Below are 23,919 nucleotides of genomic sequence, written 5' to 3' on the forward strand. Positions count from 1 at the left end.
AAAAGGCCTTCAATACAACTTCCTGGGGAAAAATCTTCAAAGAATGGAGGGTGGCCTCTTCCCCTCAGACAGGTCTTTACTGCAAATCGATTAATTCAAATTCTAATGTTGAACTTTCTGAATCTTCGGTTCTGGTTGAAACACAAATTTTCTCAAAAAGAACTGATTTCATCAAAAACAATCGTTAATTACTTAAAGTGCACTAGCTACAGATAAAAATTAATGTTGTCAAAGTCTCTTTGTCAATAAAATAGCTGTAATTCGTTATTATAATACTTTCCTTGCTCAAAGAAACTGATAGGTTGAGTATGTGGTGAGAACAAACAAGGCACTTACAACCTGTCACACACAGAGAGAAGGAAGCATTTATAAAGTTCCCCCGGTCGTAAATTAGACAGCTTTTTGAAGCATAAAATATGCGCTTTTAATTCGGAAACAAATTCTTGAACACCAGAGCAAAAAAAAAAAACTGATCTTACTACCACTTACAGTAATTTACATTTTAGAGATGAACACCTTTGACTTTCATCGCTTAAAAACGGCATATTTTCCAAAATTTTTCTCGAAGAAAAAACAAAAATAAGCAGTATGTACGTGTATAATATTTATTCGGGAAAAAGGCATCGTTAGCTGTCATTTCCAGATGATACAACGTTCTGAAGTTCCCAAAGTCTCAAAAACGGAGAAATCGCCCGAAACTATAGGAAAACGCTAGATGGATACTAGAAACACATGCTTCGAACATCACAAGATAAAATTTCCTAGGCTTTTGAAGTTTCAGAGCTTTGTGTCACAAAATTCAATTAAATTTGACAGCAGTGATGACGTTAATAATTAGCGAGGAAATCATAAAATTGTTCACGGGAGCGTCTTCTCATCGAATCTGGCACGCAAACAATAAATTAGATTAATTTCAATGAAATGAAAATCGGAAATTGAGTTAGATAAGCCAGCACGAACTACATTATAAGATAGCGCATAAGGATACACAATTCTTCTCCTACAGCAAATAAAAGCGCCAGATTTTATTGGGAATGGGAATTAGTATCGGCATTGATGGAGAAAAATTGGAAAGTTGTCGTAGTAAATTGAATAAGTATATTTGTATTTATCGGACCAGGCATGAGATTTGTCGATCTCCGTCTTTCTGAAGGATACCTAACGAGTTATAAAGTTTATTTTGTCCACGTAAGTTTTAACTCTCGGAGTTCCAGAGGTTTTTCTCGGCACTTCGTTGGCACAATTCGTATTTTTAAAGCGCTCCTCCCCCCCCCCCCCCAAAACAAAGTTTGGGAGTAAATTTAAATAGCAAACAATTTTCTAAGGTGACGGAAGGTGTGATAGGATTGCATTATTATAGAAAAGGAACTATATCTTGTTTGATCTTTAGCACAAGAAAAAGTGATTGTACAAAACATTTAAGTTGAACATTGCTATTCCTAATGGTTCTGCTTGGCCACTCAGACTCTAATTATTCACAGTAGCAAATTAATTTTGTATTCTAGACTGTTTTAGACATGAAGCAAAAATATATGCCATTCATGATTTGCTGTCTGATTGTAAAATATATCGGAATTTTCCAAACTGACAATTACAGTATGGTTGTCGAAGCATTTTTTTTTAATCAACAGAAGCTTGAAGAGTTTTTATTAACTTCAGTCCTGAAAAATGAAGAGAAAATAATTCTTGAAGCTGTACGTAAAAAAAAATATAAAACAAAACCAACGTGGCTCAATTGAACAACTTGCAAAGAAATACTAGCGATTACAGATTTTAGTGAACGTTAAACGAAGAAAATAAACAGTTTTCCGAATCTTTTAAGAATGAAAGTGATCATGAGAATAGCGTTCTTGGTCAATCAACTTCGGTTTTATATTTTTTGGTCTGGACTTCTGAAAATTTATCTAATTGTAAATTAATTTTTATAATCTTTAAAGATTATAAAATACGGTTATAAGATTATAAAAATCGTCATAACAAAAACTTTTGATAACTCTCACCATTATCGAGAGAATATTCTCGAACTAAATGTCATTATGAGGCGATTGTGCTGAAAACTGTTTTGTTTCAAATGTTTCAGGCAATGAAGACAATTATATTTCATAATTTGAGAAAAGACTTGTCGATTATTTTCAAATTTTTATATCCAGGACAATTTCCTCCGAATATTTTCGTTCTCAAAGAATATTTTCGCCACACATATCTAACATATAACATGTGATTTTATTCGACTTCAGTCGTTTCCAGTAACTTAGAGACCAGAACTGACAGTTTAAACTCGTTTCCTAATGACAAAAAAAATAGTGCTAAAAAACTTTTCGATTAGTGTAAAAATGTCAACGAGTCCATATAGCCACAGAAGTGAACAGCAATATGACAATGGAGAATTTTAATTGCTCAGTTGGTTACCTAAATCGCTTTGAGACTGCTGTGAAAACATGTTCATTCGTTAGTATTACTAATTCATTTATCAATCTTGGAAAGAAATTTTCTAAAAGTTGCTTTAATGTAGATAAAAAGCTGCAATTTTCTATAATTTTGTAACCTGACAGAGCAAAAAAATGGAAATTCGTTGATAATGAGAAGTCCGATACATTGAAAAATTTCCTCGTGAACTGTCGTTTTATCGGATTTTCACAGCAATTGAGTGTTGATGTAAATTCAATTTTACAGATGTGACAAATCTCTGAACTGAAAACACACAAATTTAAATACAAAATTTTCTCTTCTCCCCCATTGACGTTAAATCTCATCGTCCTTGACCAACAAATAAGTTGTTTAAAAAAGCACGTGACCCACTTGCGGCGAGATTTGACTTCTGGCACAAGATACCTTCGAGACCAAGGAATCGCTTCAAGAAGTCGCAAGATGCCAAGAAACCCTTTCCTTCATCTCCAAGGAATTTGGCAAGTCATCAGAAAGGCAAAACCACCACTGGATTTCTGAATGATGTCGGATAAATAACAATTCACCAAATATCACCGTATCGCAATGTATCATCGGACGTTCATACACACATTCACACCCCCACCCCCCGCCAAAAAAAAATAATGTTCACCCCGGTCTTATGAGTAATATACGACGATTCAAATTCGCGCTATTAATAAATAATAATCACTAGAAATGCCTTGGCGATGAAATTCCCGCTCAATGAGGATGCGACGAAGCGACCTCCCCACTTCCTCCGAGTATCAATTTCCATAGTCTGTTAATGACCCTCGATGCACGTTAATTGGCGAATACGTCATGATATACGAATGTACCGAAGATGTAGCCACAGCTCATCCCGTTCTCTCCCTCCATCCACCAATCGGACAAATATCGCCGAATTACATCGGGTAATGAACCGGGACTCAACTGCGGCCAGTAACAGGGCAATGAAGCGCAAAAATCAATTAAGCCAATTTTCAGCTTGCCACCAAGGAAAAGCCCGTAATTCAATCTAATTCCAACCACCCACCATTTCCCCTCCAATAAACCTTTTCTCGGACCGGAAAAGCTGATAGATGCCGTCCCTATTTATCCACACACGGCAAACCCCCCCCCCCCCATACACGTGTATATTCTATTAACCTTCTAAACGGTGAAGACTCATATATGAGTTCGAAGACAACTACCGTCATTTCGGCCTGAACTCATATATGAGTCCGAAGACAACTACCGTCATTTCGGCTCGAACTCATAAATGCGTTCGCCAAGAACCAGTTCCTTCCCCCGTCTCATTGTACGGTAAGTGACAGGTACACAGTGTCGTCAAACTGCCCCTTCCTGCAACAATACAGTCCTCTCCTCCCCAAACTCATCAATGTTTGAAAAGAAGAATAGCTTATTGAGAAAAGAAGGATTACTTGGTTTGAAAAGGGCACAAATACCCACGTTGTAGTTGAAAAAAAGAAAGAAAGAAAAGGAAAGTTTTTACCAGTAAATTAGAGATTGTTAATTTATTTGACAAAAATATTTATTATTCGTATCTGAATATTCGTTTGAATATATATTCAAACCTATGAAATTTAACCACTGTTCTGAGGTTTATTCCAAATCCAATAATTCATTCATCATCCACGCAGAAAGCTACAGCTTGTGCTAAGAGAACTAGTTATTAGTTCTTTCTCCAGTTATTACTAATTATATTTGAGCTAATTCACTCGTTAGTAGCTTGGTTAGGGCAGCGGTTCTCAACCGGTGCTCCGTATGCATTTACGGTTACAATTTTGGTTCAAATTTTCATTTAACTCTTGCATATTGGGACCAACTCTTGCATATCCCCCATCGGGACTAAGTTATGTGTAAGTACCGAGAGGCTCCTACTTCCTACAGTAGGGGCCCCTAGGATGGGAGAGATAGCGGGCCCCAAACCAGCTTTTTCACGGGCCCCTCTGTGGTTAATTTATAGTGTGAAAAATCAAAAAGTGATAAGAATCGTTCCAGCCCCTGTCAGCCCTGCCCTTGTGGGGGTCATGCCGACATTGTATAATATACATAAATCACCGGTGCTCCCAACACACGGGATCTTGGTACCTGGGGGTGGCATTGCACATATATCTTCATGGGGAAGTTAAAAAGCTTAATTTCCAGAGGCCCTCGATGGACCTCATTGTTTTCTTGCTGCTTTAAAACTGAAAAATTTCCGATAGCGGAAGCCCAAGATATTTCCAGTCCAGCCCCCCCCCCCCCCCACCTCATAAAAATCTGCGAATTCGGTCCAGAGTGATTGCGTGGGGCGCTGGATTTTATTCGTTGGTAAAATGAATACAAATGAAAATTTGCCATGGCCCTCACAGGGGTATACCCGATAAGCTTCCAAGTCCAGTTGGAACATTCCAATTCATTTTTTATCTCTTTCAAATGCATATATAATTTTTTTTTCAATTTTGCGTGCATTTTTTTTTTCATTTTTGATGCCATAATTCGGGAATATTCAACGATGGTTTCAATTTTTCGCATATATACATCCTTTCCAAAAAAATTAGAACACCCAGAAATTTACGAGAGCAGTTCATGAAATATTCAAGTTGGAAAGCGCAGTTCAAGGTTGTAGCAGTACAGTTTAATTTGCATTTTCCTTTTCTATCATGATCATATCATATGAGCATTCATATCTTGAGCATATCGGTGTCAAAAAATTTGCATAAAGTAGATTAAACGCGTCGTAAAATACCAAATTAATTTTTTCCTCTTTGTTTCAAAAAATTGGAACACTCCGAATGCTGTTTGAGAAAATTAGAACATTTGTCTTAAAACCTATTACTGTATTACATGAATTTTTTCATGCAAATTTACATCAACTTGATCGAATAATAGTTTCATGTCTTTCCTCGTTATGTATGCAAACCTACAAGCATTCAATGTTCGCAATACGGGTAGAAAAACGGGAAATTTCTGAAAAACGCAGAAAATTACGAATGTATTTGCTAGGACTGTGGGGGGGGGGGGGACGCGTGCTGATATCGTACGAATACATTGTGCTGTGGCCATCTTTGGTCTTGGCCATGGACTTTATGCATCAAGACATTCAATTTATGAGTGTCCGGCACAGACCCGAATCGGGCCTCAGCTATAAATCCCATCTTCGCTATCGGCTCCCCGATAGCGGTTTGCAATTGATCAGTTTTTATTAATTTATTTATTTTAGCTCGAGTCCGCAATCTCTTGAAAAGACTAGTATCAGGTACAATCATCAGATATCACGAAACCATCGAAATATCGATGAGGTTTGATACACATTGGCGAATTCTTGATACTATCTGCGTTTTTCATCTTCAAACGAAGTCTTCAGAGGAAACAAAAAATAGAGGCCAATGGATTAGAAGACATTTCTTGATAGAGGTGTGAACGTTAGGCTCTCTACCTTTTGATTCCAGAAGTTGAAGACGTATGGTATGGAGAAAGAAATTGCATTTTCTATCGTGATTTTGACTCTTTCTAAGCTATTACTTAATTGCTGCAGCAAGTCACATAGGTGGAAAGATGAAAATGTAAATTACAACCATACCCTTAATTTGAGCTTTCCAACTTGAGCTCTTTATGAACTGCTCTCGTAAATTTCTAGGGTGTTCTAATTTTTTGAAAAAGATCGGATGTTTTTATTTCATGGTATATTTCGACATTTTTAAAAATGCAGATTAAACTTTATTTTTAGTGCATGTTTTAGCGTCTAATCCGGGCTCTAGTTACAACTTTCTTTCCCGTTTTGAATTCCAGAGACTTTATTTACTTCTAGTATTTGCGTATTTAAACATTTTCTCAGTATGTTACTTGTTTTCATGTATTTTTTTTTTGTAACATGATTTAATGCACCAAATTTATATATTTCAGAGAGAATTCTTTCATTATAATCCGATGCAAATGACTGTATATCTAATATGCGTATTCAATCTCACTAAACCTACGCTCATTATTGAAATTAACTCCACGATCATAAGATATCATGAAAAAAATAAATGAATATTCAAAAAGAATGTGAGTAAAGCATTGAGAAGCAGTTTTATACCCGAAAGTTTTGATAAATTAATTATTTAATGATGTTCCAAGGTTGGGAAGTAGCTGTAGTTTTGCTCGAATAGATTTGTATCAACTGATAAATATCAGTTGTTACAATGCCTTGCCTCGAATAGGAGTAATTCCAACAACACTGATTTAATCAACGCTCATTATTTACGAAAAAGCTTTGCGATTTTCAAAAAAAATTTACATTTTAGGTGAACCTCAAAATCGCGAGAACATACTGCAACACTTGCAAATTTAAAAAATACAATTAAAATATTAAGCGGCATATATATAGAATGCTTCTCGAGATTCAGAATACTTAGAGTGTTCAACTTGAACATATTGGGACATTTTTAAATACCTAGTGGATGGGTTAGTAATTTCTTCTTAGTACGTTCTGACATTCCGTTACTAAGTTAATCATATCAATATTTCACAAGCGAAAGCATGTAAATTTTATTGCCTGTTAAAGCTAATCTATATTGGTAGAGTTATTTACCATAGAATGCTGAGCATCTATAAACACGCTACAATAATTTCGTTCAAAATTTTGCGTATATCCCGCCTTTATGTGTTTTTTATTTAGTTCGGAAAATATAAAAACTTTGGAGAATGAAAGGAGAAAGTACATTTCTGGGAAGAAAGGGTCAATCACCGGGCGTTACCAGCCTGTCACTTCGGTTCAGCCCCCTCTCGACGGCTTATCATGCATGCCAATTACCCATTGTCACATATTGGGGGGAAAGCATTCTAGAATCACGTGACCCTGTGGTCATTTTGAAAAGATTTCGTGAAAATAAGTAGCTTTTTTTGAAGAGGTTTTGTGTTCGACCCTGAGCCGTCGATAGGGTTAAAGAGTGCGTGAAAGCAATCGTCACTAATTTATAACCCGTGGCAATTGACAAGTGACTCGTTCTTTCTCAACCCCCCCCCCCCCTTCCACTACCACGAGGAAAACGTCACCGAAGTCTTAATTAACATCAGCACCGACAGCGAAACATACGATTTCTATTTCACTCTTGGTAATTTTCTGAGAATTGCTCAAGCTTGTTTCCACATGGAGAAAGGGGAATTTGGTTATGGCTACGAGCGGACAGGGCTGTCCAATTTCGTTTCGTACGCAAGTGATGAGTCAACGTAAATATTGATCACTAACATCAAGTTATGGTAACGCAAGTGAAGCAAAAGGTCCACCATTTGTCATGTGGTTCGTCCCTTATGATTCGTGCCTCTAATGACGATGGATATCGGTTTTGAAATGTTTCTTTGCTTTGATACGATTCATCACTGGCATAATTAACCAGATGGTAAATATATAGACCAGCGGTTCTCAACCGATGCTCCGTGGACTCCTTGGGACTCAGTGTGCTTTTCCAACACCATCTATAGCAGGCATTCGTGCGAATCTTGTGACGTCACTGAAAGTCATCTCACCTATAGTCATTGGATATACTATAAAAAAGGGTAAAGATGGCACATGCGTCGGCCATCTTTACCCTTTACTCCGTTAACTCGTTTCTGTTATATCAATGTCCCTTATTTTTCCAGATAAAATTTATCACCCTAAATCATAACGAAATAAAAACTTCATGCAAAGTATTTGATTTCCTCCGATTATATTTTTCGTCGTAAGGTCTTAATAACGGCATTTTCCCGTGAAATGCGTTTTAAATCCCTATGAAATTGCTATGAAACTGCAATTCTCGCCAAGGCTTATTTTTTAAGGAATAATTGTCGATTTGGCCGACAACTGGCAAAATTTTAAGCGAGAACTGTCATGTACAGTATTTATCATATCAAACATTTTCTGGTATTTTCCCTGATCACTCAAATATTCACTGTAATTACAACTTCATACACACTATATGATTGCGCGTCATCATATTTTTTATACTTAAGAAGTCTTGAAAAAACCTCTGTTGTAACGTCAACTCGGTTATAACAACGAAATTTCACGGAATCTTCGATGTCGTTATAACCGAGTTTTACTGTACAGTGTACATCCTTGTCTACACCGTGCACACAAAAGGGTTCCCACGCTGGTAATTTGTGAATGTTCTTGGTGTCAATATGAATGAATAATATGAAATGTCATTCAGGCCCCCGGTGATTCTCAACCTGGAGCCGTATGGTTCTCCTTGCGGCTACTGGTTACGAGATAATGTAAGGGAGCCACGGATGAAAATCAGGTGAAAGGGAAGTCCCCGAGAGAAGTGATGCAAGAACGTAAAGCTTGTGAAATATGGAAGAAAAATGTGCCTATTACATAAAAAAAATCCAGTAGAACTGACTCTTAGAACCAGTGATGTTAACGCATGGGCCTATTAACGACATGGCCCAGGGGCTTCATACAGTAAAGGGTCTGTGATTTTCGACAGTAAATATGTAAACTTTTACTAACGGCCAAGTACAGGAACCCAGAGCATCGCTTTTCTCGGCATCTTATAAAACTGAGTCGGCTCAGCATATGGGTTCCCCATAGCAGAGCTCACTGAACTCCAGGGATCCGAAGAAAAATTGAATGTTTCACCCAAAAATTGAATTAGTAGATAGTGTCTCACTCCTGGGTGGAAGGGGAGGAACACGGGGGTTCCACAACAAAATAATGGAAGAAAGAGGGTTACGTACGAAAAATGACTGAAAAACACTGATTTATGCATTTTGCTGGAGTAATGGAGTTCGATAAATTTTTGAAATTGGTGAAGCGGGGTGTGTCCGGTCCTTCAATGCTCAATGGTGGCGAATTGTTTGGTGTTTATTTCTTCTGGGATAAGCGGAAACAAAGTTGTTATCAAATTATCTTCCAAAATGGAAATTTTCGCATCGAATACTTATGGTCGATAAATGTAGACTACGAAGATGATTGTCTCTCACACAGCTATTTGAATCGCATCATAAGCAGATACAGGTTTCTTGAACGGGAGAGGGCGAACGTCCACCTCCACATAATCACTGATATTCTCTGCGAAAGGGGGAAAAACGATGCCAAATTTTGGGGCTAGGCTAGCTCTAGCGCATTCATCGTTGCATGCCAAACATCGGTTTGATACCTTGCGAGTACTATCCATCAATCTTGTCACCTGCAGACAATTTTTGTTTCCAGAAATAAAAACTGGAAGTGATAGCGGTCGAGATTTGTCTGTATTTTGTTACCAGACATCTGAAAAATGAATTCTCCAGAATGTATGTTTTTCCGGAAAGGGTCTGACGTCGAAGACTAATCGAGAGGATTAAAAGCAAGTATGAGAGAAATATCTAGCTTAAGTTACTGTCTTAGGCCGGGATTACACTATAAAAGTTTGATAAAAGTAATTCTATAAAACTTGAAAAACGCCACCAATAAGATTATCAGTTTCATTTGCTCGAATGTAACCTATGAGCTTTATTGGTTGAATTTTTTGAGTTTTATACAAGGGATTTTATCAAACTTTTATAGTGTAATACCGGCCTAAGACTGGAAGTACACTATAAAAATTTGAGAAAAATCCATTTATAAAACTTGGAAAATTCAACCAATAAGTGCATCGGCACTTATCGGTCACATTTTTCAAGTTTGATAAATGAACTTTTATAAAACTTTTATAGTGTAATATCGGCCTGAACCCAGTGTTACTCTTTAAAAGTTTAATAAAAGATCTGTTACAAAATTTGAAAAAACCATTCGCTCTAATATAACTGATACACTTATATTGGCTGCATTTTTTCAAGTTTTACAAAAGAATTTTTCTAAAACTTTTGTGGTGTTACACTTTAAAAGTTTTGTAAAAGCGCTTTTATAAAACTTGAAAAATACAACCAATAAACTGATCGGTTGCATTGGCTCGAATGTAACCGATCAGCTTATTCGTTGTATTTTTCGAGTTTTATATACAAGCCCTTTTACAAAACTTTTTATAGTGTAATTCAGGCCTAAGAATGTTTGCTTGTGCAGACTATGTTAATAGGATCATCAAAAGCAATAAAACTTATTTTCGAGTGAATTGGTGCAGGGGCGTAGCCAGAAATTTCGTTCGGGGGGAAATAAAGTGATAGAATAGATTTGGCCACCTTTTTCCCTTTCTTCAATCGTTTTCTCACATTTCGGGGGGGGGGGGGGGGCAGACCTCCCAAGTCCCCCCGCTACGCTCTTGAATTGAAGCGTTACATTTAAAGGAAATGCAAAGACACCCCCCCCCCCAATCTAAGATATAGTTTGAAAAAAATCTATAAATTTTTCAACATTAATTCCCACTGCATTGATTTGAACTGGTTGCCACCCATTGACAACCGACTAATTTCTATAAGACTCAACAGAAATTTGGTGATGGACTACGATCCTAGACACAGTTTCATCTAGAAGCATGGCTGAACTCCCGGTATGTGATAATTTAGACATCATATAATTAGCCTGGATAACTACGATCACCTAAGCCTGTGTTTTTCATCTTTTTTAATTTCTCGGACACTTGAAGCTACGATTGAACTGTTGCGGCACACTCGAATCGGGATTTTAAACAGTACACAGTTTTAATGATGTTGAATTACTAACCTAGACAATTTATAGCTAAATTGAAATGACAATTAACATTCCTGAAACTATAAGTTATGAAATGTTCCGACTCCGTTTAGAATTATTTAGTGTAGTCAATTTTTTATCATTGTACGGTCTTCCATGGCGCACCAGCGTAGCGCAGCATAACGGTTGACAATCCTTGACCTACAATAAGAACCACTCAGGGGATCAGCAGTAGAAATATGCCCCAGTGAAGTTGCACTACGTCACTGACTGACTTTGAACTTTTTGTTGTGACGGGCACCTTCTAAGTACACCCCTGCAATTCCCAAAATTTTAATTATTATTCAGTTTACACAATTTATATAATTATAATCTATTGGAAAAAAATTAACTTTCAATAAAATGATTCGACACCTATTTTTTGTATAGTTTCAAATTTACACACAGTACATTAGCAATAAATTTAATTTTTTTTCAATAATTGGATTAGCTTGGATTTGTAAATGTAACTGACAAATTACCAAAACTACCGCGACATGGTAATAGCTCGCGAATCTATTTTTTCCAGTAGTAGGAAGTTAATGAAAAACCGACAGTTTTACGGTTTTTTTTTCTTTTTTTCGTAGTGTGCACAGCCACTTTCCCACACTCAGAGTGTTCGACTTATGGATTTCTCGAGTTGCGAACCGAAATACTCTGTGGTCTTTTAGGGAATTCTAGATTGACCTCGGTGATATCCGTACGCAGAATTTTCTAAAGTAGGGGGGGGGGGGAGGGTTCAATTTTTATCCTTTCTGAAGGGGGAGGTTTACGTTTTTTCCTGCAAAATAACGCTATAATCTCGGCTTGGAGGGGGAACACGCCCCCCAACTTCCCCCTTCGCATATGACAATGAGCAGAAGTTATTCGTTGGTAAGTATAATGAGCGAGTGACTCAATGAATGACTGAGTGAGTAACCGTATGAGTGAACAAGTGCACGATTGATTAAGTGACCGTGTGGGTGACCATGTGAGTATCCGAATGAGTGGGTGTCATTAATCAGTTCAGTTTTACCCTGAATTTTTCTCGCCAGAAGGAACCCTCCTCTACTTGTGGAAATAGTAGATTTGCGTACGTTTCTTTCAAATTAAGTATTAACTTAGTTTGAATAAGTATTTTCAATATCAGGGCATTGGAATGCCTGCCACCCAAGTTCAAGGTATCAATCATTTCTCAAGATACATCCATATCAATCATTCATAATGGATAATAATAACAAAATTTTTGGAACATTTTCGAAAATAATAAACACAACATCGAAGTGTTAATTAGTGTCACGTGATCAAGATACAGAGGGATTAGCTAAGAAAAATAAACAAGCGGAAGTCGATAACTCATAAGAGTATTCAAGCTTATTCTTCTTGATAACTTTCCCGCCACGGGCAGATGATTGGGGGAAGGGGGGGGGTGCGGAGAAGTATATCTTAAGTTGACCCACTTGTGGCATCTTTCATTAAGCGTTGAACATCTTCAATCATCATCAACATCAAACATTGTATCCAAGGTCTCTGTTTAACTTATGGCGACAGACATGAACGAGCGGACGTTAAATACATAGAGGGGGGCGGGGGGAAAACAAGATATTGCAATATCATTGCAAAATAGTCTCTTTAAAGTTTGTTAAACACACTCTTTTTATCGTCTTCTATCGTGTGTATGTGCGGACGGCCATGACATTCATTACTGACACTGCGAGGATGGAATGAAATATGTCTACTCCAGCCTTGGGAATTGAATAAGTGCGCTTGTGAGTCACTGCCTCACTCTGAGGCGGAACCATCAAGGAAATGACCGTTTGATAGAAAAGGCGAAAGGAATAACCTGTATCAATTCGTTTATCGCCGAGACAATTTTCTCCACTGATGAGGCGACAACAAAATAGCTTAATGCAGCTTTGGGCGACAACGACAAAGCTCCGCTGGAGACCGGAAGATGTGTGCGCGTCTCTATGCATCATCACGGCCTTTTGTTAATTTACATGTCTTCTCAGGACGCTCCGGGGGTATTTCCGGTTCTGAATGTTTTTTCTCGCCATCAACAGCTGAACATCTCACTCCCCGATTTACGTCCAATTCGTAATTAGCGACCTTACACTAAGAGGAAAGTAAAGTCGTTTTCTTGACCTGAAAGGTCCGAAAAGATGAATATGGACTCATAATTTTATTATTGTAGAGAGGTAGCCTCAGTTTATCATTTGGAAAAAAAAGCCCTTCTAGCCAAATTTTATCAAAAGCCCGACTGTAATTTGAAGTAATGTGTAAGGGGTCGTTCAAGTATTACGTCAGCACTTTTTCAGCCATTTTTGACCCCTCCCCCGTCAGCAAAACTGCCTCCCCCAGTAAGCAATATTTTGTCATCTCTGCCCCCCATCTTCTTATCACATTGGTGAGATCAGAGACTTCGCGGGGAGGGGGACATGGGAGCACATGCCCCAACCCCCCCCCCCAAACGATCAAAAAAACAATGATTAAAAAAAATATTTTTTACATTAAAAAAGTTGCGAAAGAAAATACCTTTATATGTTATTATAATCAATTTCTGTTAATTTCAATGCTATTCGAAGGCTAAGAACCCAAAATTTCCTTTTAGGAAATTCATTGTGATCCACCCGCTAAGCCATATAATGATAAATCCCCTGGCTTGTGGACCAAATGTGGCCCGAGAGGTTATCTGATGTGGCCTGCTCCCTCAAACGTAGTTTTGTAAAAATGAACTAAGCGGCACATTTATAGATCGCGTAGGTCACCCATGGCACAATTTCAGAGCATTTAAGCGGCCCATGGCACATTCACAGATCACTAAAGTGACCCGCGACACAGTTCCAGAACACTTAAGAGATCCGTGACACATTTAGAAATCCCTTTAGTGACAGTTGGAACTGTTTTACAGTACTTAAGCGACCCCCAGTGCATCTCTACATCACTGAAGTTACCCCCCGGCACATTCCCAGATTATTTAAGTGATCCGCGGCATAATTACGGATCACTTGAATGATGCCTGGCACAATTCGAGAGTACTTAAGTGGCCCAAACACATTTCTATATCACTTGAAGTATCCACGAAGCATTTAGAGATCACTAAAGTGGTTCTCTAAGGAAATCAATAGGGAAATTGTTAATTCAGGTGCCCACAAACAACAGTTCAAAATGTCATTAGAATATTTGATATTTTTTATAAAAGGTGGTTGGTGACGTAAGCATCATCCAAATCTCTCCCCCCCCCCCGTCATCAAATCGGAAAGCCCCGATGATGACGTAATACTTGAATGACCCCTAATCTGAAAGGACCGCAACTGAATAATGTAATAATCATTTTAATCCGCTTGTAGGCATTCGGTCACCCCAACGAGCGGATTCACTGTACCGTGCTTTGCTTTGAAACCAAACTGTTCCATTCAATTTAAGTTGAATTCGTCGGCACTCCACTCGGTGTTGATGTAAATATCTTCTCGATTACGTTGTGTAAATGCAGAAGGGGGAAAATCTGACTGCGTATTGCAATCAACTTAACTAGAATATTACTTGACAAAGATGGGGAAAGCCTATGAATAATTATATTGTATTAATTAACGAAACTTCAAGTTGAAGAAATGAGAGTAACTTGGAATTAGTTCAATACAATTGGTTTTTATTAAAAATAAATCAGAAAAATTGAAGAAAGAAAAACAAATTTATAATGGCGTCAAGTTAGAAGTTTTTTTAAGCAATGAATATTGCAATTTATCACTAGATCACGCTAAAACTAAGGAGTCATTCTTTCAATATGTCCCAAGTGTGATGGCACCGAGTCAACTCGACAAACGGATCACCAGCAACTGGAACTGTGACAAACGGCAATACGATGCTTTTGCCGTTTGTCACCAAGACCTATGCGTTAATAAACCTCCGAATAGGGTTTCCACAGATTCGAGCGAAAATTCCAAAAATTTTTTTTTTTGTTTGGACCATGGCTTAATCTGAAAGCTGCACGTTTCATTGAACCCCCGTCATTAAAGCCTAAGATCAAGCCTAATTATTAAGGGCAAGTTATTCATATCCACTACATGGGTGATCAGTTCATGGTTCTTAAACTTTCCCTTCACGTGTTACCGTTCACAAACCCATTTAATCGACATAGGGCAGTTCCTGACCATTTTACTGAAAATATATTTTTCCAACCTAACAACAGACACATTCTGAATATCAGTGCATAGATAAAGTTGGTAAAGGATGCCAGTTTGTTCCACCAGGGAATCGAACCCGGTCTCTCTTGCTGTCCGGGGAAGAGCGCCATCAAATTAACGGAAGAGCAGATGGATCTCGGCTGTAATGCAGTGGTTCAAAAACATTTTTCCATCCGCTGCTCCTCCCTCGGCTTTATCATTCGTCCGCGGCTCTCCAGAATAGTATAGAGATCGATCACTCCAACGCTATGATCTAGCACAAACCACTACAGCAACTGACAGCATTCTTGATAGTTTTTATCGACGCTCCTGAATGCTGTGATGCACACTTTGAGAACTGATGTATTGGATGGCGTACTTGCTCGGACTGCAAGAGGATCTAGGTTCGATTTCCGATCTAGAAAAACTACTTTTTTTTTTTTCAAAGTTCATCTCGGCACTAATATCCAGGAAGTACACTTTCTTTGATGTTATACAGTTTTTCTTTCTTTTATATTTTATGAACCAAACCGTTCAGGAATCTATCTTCCAAGTTAGAAATGAGAAACTGGAGATAAATTAATCTTACTATGGATGTGATTTAAATGCAGCGGAAGACCGTTATAACGAGTGATTGTCAAATAGCTAATGGCAAAGATACAAAAAAATATTCGATTATAGCGAGTTAAAAATCCGGAAGCATTCGTTAGAACATCAAAACTATTCTCACAAAACTGCAAATTTTTTTTCTTCAAGAATTAGACATAACCTTGAATTTTCAATCGTATATGAGACTAACATGAAAACCAGACGTGGCTCAACGTTAATATTCCTAAGAGACTATGAGACTAACGGTTCATAGCCGCTCCATTATCGCTCTGCGAATTAAATGCATTGAAGCCATGGTTGGTATAAGGGAACAGAGATAACAATTCAAGAGTCATCTCATACCACCATTAAGATGGCTGGAATATTAGAAGAGAAATGTGGCTGGAAAGCTCATCTTCACCACAGGAGTTACGAGCCACCTCCACAGGAATTCATGGACCACATACATTGATAATATCTGATGCTAACTAATAATATGCGTCAATATGATAGCATGATATGATGCTGAAGGTATAACATGTTAATAGTGATGCGATTAATGCTATATGATGATGCCATAAGATATACAAAGTGCTGAAAAATAATTAAAAATTAATTTTGAGATAAAATGTAGAATATAATATGCTATGTTTTAAATGAGGTTTCCTGCAATGACACAGGCAGTGTATCGATTCTGGTAGTACCAGAATGAAGTGAATGAGAACAATGAAGAAAAACGGGGCGGGGGGGAGAACATCGTTTTTGAAAATTATTGTGATCGCGGTACATACTTTGCAGAAAAACTGAAGGGTACGGTAGGGGAAACTCAATCATGGTTTGTTAGAAAAACGCAATTTAAAAGGCGGCAAAAATCAGTAAATACTCAACCTTACTTTGAAGAGTGGAACGATGGGTTTTCAAAGATAAGGAAGGCATATTAAGAATCTATACCTCAAAATCGATATGCTGATAATATGCCAATGCAATAATGTGCTAATCTTTTTCTTTAATGTAAAAAACTTATTGTAAGTCCCAAGGCACCAAATTGCTGCTCGCGAGATGTAAATGGTGCTCCCTGATGTAGGAGATGTATATAATTTTTTTTTTGCACATTGAGAAAATAAATGCTCCCTTCGGGGAACCCCCGTATGTTGAATTATATTCACCGGGCCGGGGGTAAGTTACTCATACCTTAAAATCCAATAGACAGTGCCCTCAGGACATTTTCGACAGAAAATGCGATGACGGGGAGGGGGGTTTCCCCATACTCCTTGAATTACTTTGAGGTTCTTCGAACAAAGGATCGACGCAGAAAAATCTAATTGCTTTAACTCCTTATTTCCGGATTTCCCTACTGGGGAAATCCGGAAATAAGGAGTTTCCGAATTAAGGAGTTCCGGTAGTACACATAAGTTATGTGCTATTACTCGACTCAAGTCCTAGTGACCAAGAGACCAGACCAGGATCAGAACTTGTAGTTCAAAGTCGTTTCCGAAAAAATGACTGGAAAAATCATGTTGACAAAACTTTCCGATTAGTGGGAAAATGTCCCTACAGCTATGGATGTGATTATGAATTTTGACAAAATTTTTCAGTTGGTAATGATTGGTTTGATAATACGAAATTAATCCTGACAAAAATATCTTAGAGACTCAACTACCGAAATACCAGAACGAAACGATCCAAAAGACGTTTCAATGCAGATAAAATACCAATTTTCTACAATGTCGTAACCTGACGAAGCAAAGAAGTGGAAATTCGCTTAAAGCCAGAAGTCCGTTATAACGATCATTTCCCTCGTGATTTTGAACTGTCGCTTTAACGGACTTTTACCGTATCGCAAGCCTGATTACTCTCACAACGGAGAACAGGACTTATAGTACTCGTAAAGCAAACTTGACACGCTATTTCAAGACCAAAAAACTGTACGCATCTAACATGTCTCAATTCAGACGATACATGAAGGCACTCTCAGACAGACTAGTCATCAAAATATCACTTTCCACTACTCGTTAACAAGGGGCATGTACGGACGTGTTCGATAAGCAACCATGACTTAGGCTGGTATTACATTATAAAATAATTTTTCTAAAAGTCCTCTTTTATAAAATTTGAAAAATTCAACCAATAAGGTCATCGGTTGCATTTTCTCGAATGTTACCCATGAGATCTATTGGTAGGATTTTTCAAGTTTTATTAAAAGGATTTCACGAAACTTTTATAGTGTAATCGCGGCTTTAATCACACATCACTAACCGATTCCCTAGTGACCCCCACCCCACTCATTTACACCACAAATACTCAACCCCTTGGTCAAATGTGGCCCTCTGAATCAACTGCTGTAGACAGCGACTTCAAAACTAATTTTTTGAGAATGAAATGAGCGGTGCATTTCTCCAGATAACTTTAGTAACCTGTGGTGCAGTTCCATATCACTTGAGTATTTCGTGGTACATGACCAGATCAATTAAGTTTGCTTGTTCAAGACCAGACTCGTTGTCCCTGGCAGATTTTTTTTATAACGATCGGCCAGGGACGAGTCTGGTCTTAAACAAATTTGAATGATCTAGAAATGCGCCTCGGCCCGCTGAGTTTTGTGGAAGTGCACCGCAGGTCACATATGCGATCATTATGAAAAAAACTCACTTATGTGACCTGCGGTGCACAAAACTCAGCGGCCCGATCACTCAAGTGTCCCGAGACACATTCCCTGATCATTCAAGTGACGCAAGGCATACTCACAGATCACTTAAAAGACGTGGCACAGTTACAAATCTAGATCACTCAAGTGACCCGCGACACGTTTTCAATGAAGTGGCCGGTACTCTTTCAATTCGGAAGACATACGAATGCGCACCCTCTTACATAAACTATTCAAAATCGCTAAAACACTTTCCAATATTCATTAAGAAAGAGCATGTACGGTCCTACTCCTAAGCAACCGCAACTTCCTCTGAAATCATTAACCGATTCCCCCAATGACCACCTGATCATTTACATACTTATAAAAATGTAAATTTTATCAATGTAATAAATTATTAGATTGGGTAAAAGAAAAAAAAAAGATATTTCTCCCACTGACAGTTTATAGTTAATGATAATCCATCTTAACAAGATTTTTCCTTATTATATAAACTGATACAGCCAGCGTATCAGAAGGGAACCTTACTCAATTCATCTTCGAACCTCGACACGTCATAGAAAAAAGAAAATTCGACCAATGATTAATTTAAAATTTCATCAAAAATTTCTATCCAATAATTAAAAACGGCCACCAAAGGGGGGAAAAAAGAATTTAGCTTCACGATGCAAATTACATTTTCTCTCCTATAGAATAATCTTAAAAGTTTGATTAATTGAACGTTGTGAGCCTGAGACTTACGTGCCCCTTTGAGATTATAACTCGAAACTTGTTACGCCGTAAAAAAATATTAAAAATTATCCCATTATATCGGTATTTAATTTGCGCTCCCGACAAGCCCGAGTTATTTTTAACCGGAGTCCAGAGATAAGAGAGATAATTTATCATAAAGACGAAGAGGTACACTATTTTTGTGCTCGCACGCCCCTCTCCATTGCAAAACTTACGCCACTGCCGGAACCGCACGCTCTCTCTTGCTATTCAAAACCTGACGTGATTGAACGGCGAGCGTAACTTCGGTTCAATTTTTTTATTCCCACAGCAACAAGTCTCTGTCTTCGTGTTGTTGGTGGAATGCTTCCGGGATCAATCGCGATATTTCCTCAACGTAATTGTGCGTGCGAAAGGCAATATTTAATATGTCCTGCTCTGTCTGCAGTAGAGGTCTGTCAGCTATTCCATCCGATTGCTATGAAGATTAGGCATTTTAGGAACCATAAGTAATAATAATGTTCGGGGCTGGGATAAGATTGAATCTTGTTGTGGATTTTGAGATTCTTTTCGCCAGGCACTGAGGAGAGGTTATACAGTATCTGATCAAATAATGATTTTCCCACGGTGGTCTCAGTGCATAGAAAGTTTCACCATGTTGTTTTCGATTCATCGACAACTGAGCTTCGAATTTGGCATCTCAGGTATAGCAAGGCTTGACTAATTCAAAAAGAAAATTTAGGCACCAGTAAAAATTTCATAGGCATCTAATTCCCCGACAAAATCGGTCCAAAATAATGAACTATTACTTTTGACCGCGCCAGGGTTGTTTGGTTTTAACCAGGGTTGGGTTTTTGACATGACAAGCGTCAGAAACAAGTTTAAACTGTCAAAAACTGGTTTAAACCGTCGAAAACCTAAATGAATGCTTTTTGATAATGTTTTGAACACACTCGGTATATAACATGATGAAAAACTTACTTTTTTATATATTTGTTTTATTTTTAAATATTCATTTATTACAATAATTAAAACAAAATATTAATTATAATTTGCAATTTTGATTTTTTTTTTTTCAACATAAGAGAGTAGAACATATAAAATATAGTTTTGGGGTTCATTTTAATCTAAGCTACTGATTACCTGCATTCAATTTGTCAAGTAGAATAGAGCTGCTTATTCAAAATATGTATGATAGGGACATCACATCAAGTTAGGTTTTAGACTTCACAAACTATAAATCAGTATTAAAACAGTAAAAAACTTATTGTCAATTTTGTCGAATAGTTTTTTTAACCTGATAGATATGCTAAATAAAAAAACACTCACTTTTTGTATAAATTAAAGCGTTTTATATTCGGAATTGTAATTACTGCGAATCTTATTTTTATATTTTAAATTTTCTGATCTGCCCAAAATTTTATTCCATATAAAAACTCTCATGCAGCATCTGTTAATACACTAATTAAACTAATTTATTTTCATCTAAAAATTTCTTAGAGCTCAGGGTGTATAAATTCACAGAGTTTTAAAGAGTATTTTCAACCAAAGAAGAACCAACAGGACTTGATACCCAAAGCATTTGTTTTACACGTTTAAATACAGCTGGAAAACCATTGCATTTTAAATGCTAGTAAATATACCATATCACAGTGCTGAAGTAAGAATAACTAAGTTTCAGTAAGGATAAGTTACAGGAGTTTCTTAAGCTTCATGTACAAGCTAGCATTACCAAATTAAATGACATTTTAGTTGTACAATTTAGTGTATTTTGATCGCTAGATATATTTCAATGTTATGCACAATAAGAGAGTATCTCAGTGATTATCTAGATAATTTGATAACAACAGAAATCAACATTACATATACGATGTAATACTTTTTTAAATACTTATCTGTTGTAAAAAGAGTACAGCAGATGGTTTATATCAGTGCACCCATATATAAGCAGTTGAAGAAATTTTGGGAGGTCAAGAATCACCTTGAATCAGAGAATGTCAAATCATTCCATAGTTTTCCTTCCGGTGTTTATGCTATGCTTTATTCAATTGTATATTTTATAAGAAAAAACCAATATATATATTTTTGCCCAAAATAATTCTGTAGAGTGTGTAAAATTATTTTAGAATCATTAAATATTTATTATTTGTATAACATAGTCACTTTAAACATTACATGCAATTAACGTGTGCATTTCCAATGAGAATTTCTATATTCAAAACCAATATTTGAGGTTTTTGACGTGACGGTTTAACCCGTCGAAAACTGCCATGTGTAAAAAACCTGCCAACCCTGGTTTTAACCAAGTGGTTTTTAAAATAAAAAAACACATAAAAGTGGCCTAAACATATTTTTTTCCCTTGAAAAATATCATCGTTCATTGTTAGCCAAAAAAAAATTTTTCATTCTTACCACATTTTGTATTCTTGGGGTACATTCTGATGGTATATCTAAATGATAAGTGTTTTTTTTTAATTAAAAAAAATATCTCAAAAATGCCTGAATATAAATTTTCTTTCATATTAAGTATCTCAGTTGCTTATATATATAAAGTTATATACAGTAAAGTTTCTACAGTAAGTTATATACAGTAAAGTTATATGCCAAAGATTCTCATTCTTACTGCATTTTCGAACTCTGCTTAAGATGGAGCATCAAGATGTAGCGCAAACTCATGAATTGCATCACGAATGCATGAATTGCATTGCAATGAAGATTGCTTCACGCATATGTGTATTATGGTGGTGTATTATCTCTCCCCCCCCCCCCTTTCACAAAGACGCAACAACAGCAGACTTAATCGTTATGCTAAGGGCAAGTAGTCTTATAATCCAAAAAGACACCAGCAGCTCTTAAAGGACAAAGACCAGTGTACCAGTTACATTTACCTCACAGACATTTTCATTTTCTTTCCATAGGAAGCAGCACATCTCGTATTGTATATGCTTCATATTTTCAGCATTACAACCAGTTAATCAAGGTTCTACTGTACAGTAGTAAAAGCCCAAGATTGGCCAGTTCGTGAAGTGGCCGGTGATCCTTGTCCAAATAATTTTCAGTTAGAAATTCCTTGAAATATGCACTGGGTCAGTGATTAGGATGTACAGTAGTGAGTGATTTATGAAAAATAATCAGTTATATAGAGGGTGATTATAATTAAAAAGTTCTGATTCCAAAGCGCGAGTAACTGCTCGTCAGAATGGCTTGATTATTTGTATGGATCTATTGCATGAAGCAATGGAATTTTCTTTGGCGAAAGGAAAAAAGAAATGCTTTAAAATGTACAAGATGATGATGCTGTACTTGGCCAGCGGTATAATATATTTTGCGCAACCACATCATTTTGGCACTTTAACAGCATCAGTATGTGAATAGCAGGGCTGGACAAATCCCGGATGCCGGGGTGACTAGAAAATCGGTTTTGGCACCTAAAACTTTATATGCATCATTACTAAAATAAAGTGTAAGTATGAGACATATTTTTTATTTCGTTATAATGTGTCTTCCAACACGAGAATGGGTCATAAAGTCCCGGAAAAGTAAAAAACAAAATACTCCGGACTGTTTTTCTTAGCGAAAAACATGCTTCGCTCTTAACGAATTTGGCTGGTACCTAAATTTTTTGTTCGATTTGTCCAGCCCTGGTGGATAGCTTTCATCAAGATGCACATTGCAACACCAGCGAAGCAGCTGCTGAAGAACCATTTTGATAATAACAAGATCCCATGACACCTGGCCGCCATGTTCACGTGACAGGCGAAAACTTCTACATGTAACCCTTGCATATTTTGGGTTTGGGAATACCCCAAAATGTTATGTGCAGTGGTCGGATTATAAACTTTGGTAAATTGAAAGCACATCCACATCATTACCACGATATACTGTGATCTGTTTTTAAACGAGCATTTTTGCATTTCCACCTCACAGCCAGAACACGGTGAGCAACATGTTTAGCATTTCTTGTGTATGTTGTAGTTGTTTGTTTAAATGACTTCATTTCTGTGATGTTTCCAGGAATTATGAAATCGTGCAACGCCAACTAAGTTATCGTTTTGCCTTGACTGGCTATAATATCCATTCTGCAAGCAAATTTCCCATGTGCGGGATGAGTACAGTGTCATTTATTTTACAATTTTAAGTATTTTTCCCCCTTCGCTATACTAAATTCCATTGCCTCAGGAACATTCATGCAAATTTCCAAGTCTGACCAGTGGTTTTTATTTTACAGTGTTTTGAAATCAGAACTTTAGTGTCGGGTGTCGCGAGACGTTTTTGTAGTAATTTGTGCCTACTCAGTAATTTGAAGTTTCTTCTCCAACCTATTATGGGGAGCCGCAGATAAACGAATATAATACCAAGGGAGAAGCGGGTGGAAAAAGTTGAGGACCACTGACTTCGATGCTGCGATTATACGTGGAGAAAAAAAAAAAAATACATGAAAGAGGAAATAAAATTTTATTAATTATATTAAAAAAGGGGTTTTTTTCGGTGACCTATTCAACATGAACGAACAGCATCTTTGTCTTATTTTATAAGTCTGCTGATAAGAAATCTCACGTAATGAATTATTACCACCAGCGCGGTTCCATCTCATTTGCCCTCCCATACAACTATGAAAAAATGAAAAGAAGTTTTTCTTTTATTATTATCTATTTTATTTTTTCCCCCGTAGTAGAATCTGTTATCAGGTAGAGGATATGAACCATCTTCTACGTGATCTTTAATGATTATTAAAAGGAAAGAACCTTTTTGTTGAATGGAACTCACGATCGTGAAGAAAAAAATCTTTGGTTCTTTCATTGAAAGAAAAAGGAGAA

General features: G+C 37.1%; 1 protein-coding gene across 19 annotated transcripts in view; it reads right to left on the reverse strand.

Moving 5' to 3' along the window:
- trol (terribly reduced optic lobes) overlaps positions 1-23,919 on the reverse strand; it is a 328,483-nt gene that overhangs the window by 264,327 nt on the left and 40,237 nt on the right. The gene's annotated exons all lie outside the window — the stretch shown is intronic.

This window comes from Pholcus phalangioides, unplaced genomic scaffold, assembly GCF_987345545.1.
Source record: "Pholcus phalangioides strain wild (caught in Gottingen) unplaced genomic scaffold, Ppha-v1.0 ptg000014l_1, whole genome shotgun sequence".
In the NCBI taxonomy this organism is placed as follows: domain Eukaryota; kingdom Metazoa; phylum Arthropoda; class Arachnida; order Araneae; family Pholcidae; genus Pholcus; species Pholcus phalangioides.